At 39.6% G+C, this 5000-nt stretch overlaps 1 protein-coding gene across 2 annotated transcripts in view; it reads left to right on the top strand.

The window, feature by feature from the left end:
* Positions 1–1727, top strand: part of LOC137998646 (1-phosphatidylinositol 4,5-bisphosphate phosphodiesterase gamma-1-like) — a 93768-nt gene extending 92041 nt beyond the window's left edge. For both annotated transcript variants that reach the window (XM_068844631.1, XM_068844630.1), the window contains one exon: positions 1–1727. This exon is cut by the window's left edge and continues 911 nt beyond it. The gene's annotated coding sequence lies outside the window, so the exon portion shown is untranslated.
* Positions 1728–5000: the final 3273 nt, after the last annotated feature.

Here is a 5000-nt window from a genome sequence, read left to right as displayed (position 1 = left end):
GGTTGTGGGACAACAGTGAATTGACTTCCAAAAGACCACAATTATTATTGTTGTTGCATTTTGGATTCCCTTGGTTAAAATTTGCAGCGTTTTCCAAAGAGAAAGACAATGTTATGGCTGTTTCTCTAGAATACATTTACATTATGGGTATATTTGTGTTACTTAGATTATTGTCCAGAATGTTGGTTTCGATGCACCTTGTATTTCTTTCATGAGTGGGATGATGACAAGTGTAACTCAGTGGGTTTAAATTGAAATTTGGCTTTGATTTCTTCCTAGCATTTCTATGTTTAGTTTAGGCTCAACTAGGCCTGAGACCGCATGGTACTTTTCATCTAGGTGGACAAGCAAGTCTAGCTTAGTTTGGCCCTTAGGTGTTTTAATTTACAAACATAGAGGTGCACTCAAAAGTACTCGGCTAATCCAAGTAATGCCACTTTCACTAATTGCAGGGTCCAAAAATTGCGACCATTGCTTACCAGTGCAACTAAAACTTACACGTTGACAACCAGAATTGTTACACTCAAAGAACTACTTTTTAATTTGCCTTCCAACTTGTATCCTCAACATCTTGCCACGCCATGATTTTTCTTTACTACCATCATACATTAAGTCCCTAAGTATTGCAAAGAAACATCGAATGTTGACCACATTTGCCATCTAGCTACTGGAAAATAATCGTAGCCTCGTAGTGCCCACAAAAAAAGTAAATTCCAGACACTAGAGTGACACTTACATTTGCGTATATTAGTTAAAATAATAGGCCAGATCTACTAACTCGATGTTGTACCCGCTTCAAATCTACCAGGGTTTCTTTGTGTATTGTATTTGCATTATAGTGTAGCAAAATACTTGGAACAAAGCGTTTTATCCCCGAATGGTTTGAATTGGGTACAACTTTGAGGGAGCAGTTCTGGTCTATTGCCTGTTTTCAAAATGGGCAATTGTTTTCTTGAGTTTAAATGTTTAATTTGCCTAAACAAAATTTGGTCAAGATGAAAGCTAGACACTTGTGTCTCCTTTGGACCTTATCTTGTAGGATCCATTTTGTAGTTATTTTTCAAATACCTTGATGGTGCAAGGTTGAACTTTGTTGCTAATAAGCTGTTGTTTCATCTTACACTTGGGATTGGAAAAATGGCTTTTGTAGTGCACCTACTTCTTGTCTTTCAAGACATTCAAGTTCTTATAGAATCATGTTAAAACTGCCTTTTGCTATGTTTGCTCTATGTACAAGTACAAGATAACATCCAGGGACTCACAGCAGTGACTATTAATTTTTTTACAGTGTGTGTAATTTTATTAACCCATGCACTGCTCGGGCGCCCAAGCTCGCCCTCAGTTGATGGATAAAATCGTTTGGCGTTAGATACATTAAAATATTTTAAGTATCTCTCCCTGGAATCAATAGTTTAAGAGCTAACGATAGATTTTTAAAAAAAGCACCCTTGGTGGAAAACTAAGTACCAAAAATTTGCATTTCAAGTTAGGGTTAACCGTTATGGTGCATCATATCAGACGCAGAGTGGTGTTTGGTCTTCTTTTTGACACTATCAAAAGGGATGCATGAGAAATAAAGCCTAGGTCAGGACTGCAGTGACTTTCTCAATGTCAATATTGTGTTTTGTGAACGTCGTTTAGCTTCCTAATTTTAAGTATTACTTAAAGAAGTACCTTGAGTTGACTTTTACGGCAATAATTAAATAAACATACAAATAGAAAACAAATCAGTTACACAATGAATGAGTTTTTTTGTCACATATTTTCTTCTGTGAATACTTAGCTACTGATATACAGCCAGTTATGTCAATGTTAAGCATTTACAAGGCAATCCCTATCTACAAGCCAAATTTAACTGAAACAGTAAATGTGACTGGGTGGTTCTGGGTGATAAAACGCGGATTTGTACTATGTAGGCTCGATTTCCAGCCGTTTTGGGAGTCCGGTATCATCCTCCTCAAGGAACGCGGGCTCCCAAAACAATTTCGCCAACAAGTAGATCAGTTTGTCAAACAGTTGCAGTGTCACGGCTGAAAATAGGGAGTTAAAGAAATGACGGCTACGGAAACGAGAACGCCAAAAAGTAATGTCCTGTAATGAAATCTGTTAAAAGAAGAACTTATAAGTGAGCATACTGCACGTATTTTTGTAGATTTCTTTCCCTCGTCAAAACAACAACTTGAAATGACAAATTTTAAGGTTTTGAAGACAACGTGGCCATACAACAGTGAATCTTTCACTTTTCCTCTTTTTACTTAATTCAAATCCACCCGTACCAATTCAGTACTGGATACTACGCCCATATTGTACAACATAACAAGATGGAAGCTTAAGATGGCTCAAAGTTATATTTCGACGCCGTAGCCTCTGTGGTTTCTTAAAGTAACAGGAAGCTTACGCAACAGGACGGCTGGAAGACTCAGGACAACAGAATGACGAAAAAATGTCGCGCGAGACTGTGCGTTCCCAATCTTACGCGACATTTTTTAGTCATTCTGCCGTCCTGTTGCGTAAGCTCCCTAATAGCACAGAAACGGCTGTTAAAAAGTCTAAAGAGAACCTTCAATGACGAGAGTACTCGCTTTTTTGTGGTCAGTTGATTTTTGTGTGGCTCACACGAAGTGTAATCCACTCAATGTCACACCGGTCGGTGAACAGGCACTTGTCACGTGGTTTACCGGGAGCTTGAAGAATCGTTTGAAAGGCCAACCTTGGCGGTCAGTGTAAAATGCAGACTGCAGACCAGGGGCCGGGTAAAATGCAGACTGAGATTACAACGTAACTGTTGAAAAAGCCCAAACCCCTTAGAAATACTAACCTTAGGCCTAATTAGGCCTAATTAGGCCTAAAACAATATTAAGGCTTAACTGTTAGCATTGCTAAAGGGTTTGGGCTTTTTCAACAGTTGCAATGTAACCTCAGTCTGCATTTTACACTGACCGCAACCTTGGTGCCAAAAGCCTGCACGCTAACTCAATCAAATCGAAAAATTCTGGTTTCGCTGGAAAATAGCATTCCATTTTTAACTGCACACGGTAGTATTTTGCCTTTTTTGAAATGTTTATAACAACGGGAACAGATCCATTCTGGGTTATCGATGCTTCTTTTATTTAACAAATACTGTCCTGCAGTCGGGTTTGACAGTTAAAATACCAAATTACTCTTAAATTAATTAAGCTTAGAATTTGCACATTTGCACACATTTAATGGAACTGAATTTGTTACAATTACAATTACCAAGCTGGTCATTAGACATCTTGATGTTACTTGATTTGAGGAGCCTTTAAAACTTTGTTTTTGTACGGTACATTAGCCATTTGCCGTTAATTTACGGCTAATTAAATAAGGGGCCTTGTATATTACAGAGGACAAACTTAGCCGTTAATTTACGGCTAAATTGAATGTCAGTATATAAGTGTTTATATATTATCGTTAATTTATACAGAATCAGTTTATGGCTAAAACCGTTGCAGGTATGTGGAGTAAATTTAATGCAATTTTTTTACTTATGGGTCCTTATCAGAAACCCATAAGGGTTGAAACACGTAACGGCCTCTTGTGTTCTGGGAAACAAGCTTCTGAATATTCAATTTGCTAAGTACCATATTTGGAACAACAAGAGCGAGGGCTTTCCAAATATGGTACTTAGCACTGAAACATTCAACCAATCAGTTCGCACTGAATATTCAGAAGCTGTGAACGTGCGTTACACGTTTCAACTCTTATGGGTTTCTGGTCCTTATGTATATACCCTCTTCAAATGAATACTTTCACGTACTTTCGCGCGAATGGAGTCCGATTGCACGTTTTGGGATGGTTTAACTTTTCTTATAAAAGGCATGTCATTAATTAGGCAATCAAATTTGTTAGAACATTTAGTAAGCACGAGAAATTGTTCTAAAAGACAAGGTGGTACATTCGAGTTATGTTCGCTAAAATAATGTTTACAAATTGACGATTTTTGGTTTGTGTCCATCAACGCGTTCGTGGATGTGGCCGCGAGTGTAACCAACATATCCTGCATCGCACAGGTTTCATTAGCCTGCACGCAGGCGGTTGGATGGTCGAAAAACCGGAATTCGTAATGTGGTCGCCATCTTGGATTCGCGCGGCTAGGTCTGGGCGGGGTTGAGGGTCGACAAAGCGAGCGAGTGGAGGGGGGCGGAGTTTTGTCACGGGGCCCAGACCTATCCCACGCTCTTCCAATATGGCGTCTGATAGTGTGTCGTGGCGACACAACAACTACCGCCTGCAAGCAGGCTAAGGTTTCATTGAAATTTATAAACTAAACATTGTTGGTTAACAATGACTTAAACTTCCAAAAACCCTTTTGAAGCCATCGAACAGCTGAGAAATCGGGACGACATAGTTGTTACAAAGCCAGATAAGGGTTCCGGAGTTGTTGTAATGGACATCAAATCCGAATATCTGCGCCTGCTATCTGAAGCCTCCATCAATGACACTAGCAAATTTAGACCAGTTGATACAGAGAGACGCAAAACAAGAGGAAGGCCAGTGAAATATTATCATCCGGTATTACAACGGGAAAAGCAAATCAGTGCTGTCATATCTAAAGTACTACCCAAGCCCATTGCCGACTCCATCCGGCCCGCCCCAAAGGTTCTAGACTCGCACACCTATATGCCATATGACCTACCTAAGACGCATAAGGAGCAACTTGCAACTTGCTCTCTCCGCTACACATACTTACAACTATGCGTTGGCTAACTGGCTGGATGAGAAATTGAAACCACTCTTATGCAATCAGTACACGGTCAAACTGAGACACTTTTGAGTTTGTCAACAAAGTACAAAGACTTGACATCAACAGAGGTGACATTCTAGTATCCTACGATGTCACCTCTTTATTTAGCAATGTACGACTAGATGAAACTATCCAGATTTTAGCTGACAAGGCTTTCCATGTTGACTGGTTTAATAAGACCCATGAACTGAACCTATCCAGAGACCAGCTAATTGAACTACACAACGCAGCCACT

Source organism: Montipora foliosa, chromosome 1 (genome assembly GCF_036669935.1).
Source record: "Montipora foliosa isolate CH-2021 chromosome 1, ASM3666993v2, whole genome shotgun sequence".
NCBI classification, from domain to species: domain Eukaryota; kingdom Metazoa; phylum Cnidaria; class Anthozoa; order Scleractinia; family Acroporidae; genus Montipora; species Montipora foliosa.
The sequence above is the reverse complement of the archived record's forward strand: the minus strand, read 5'-3'. Positions and strand labels throughout refer to the sequence as shown.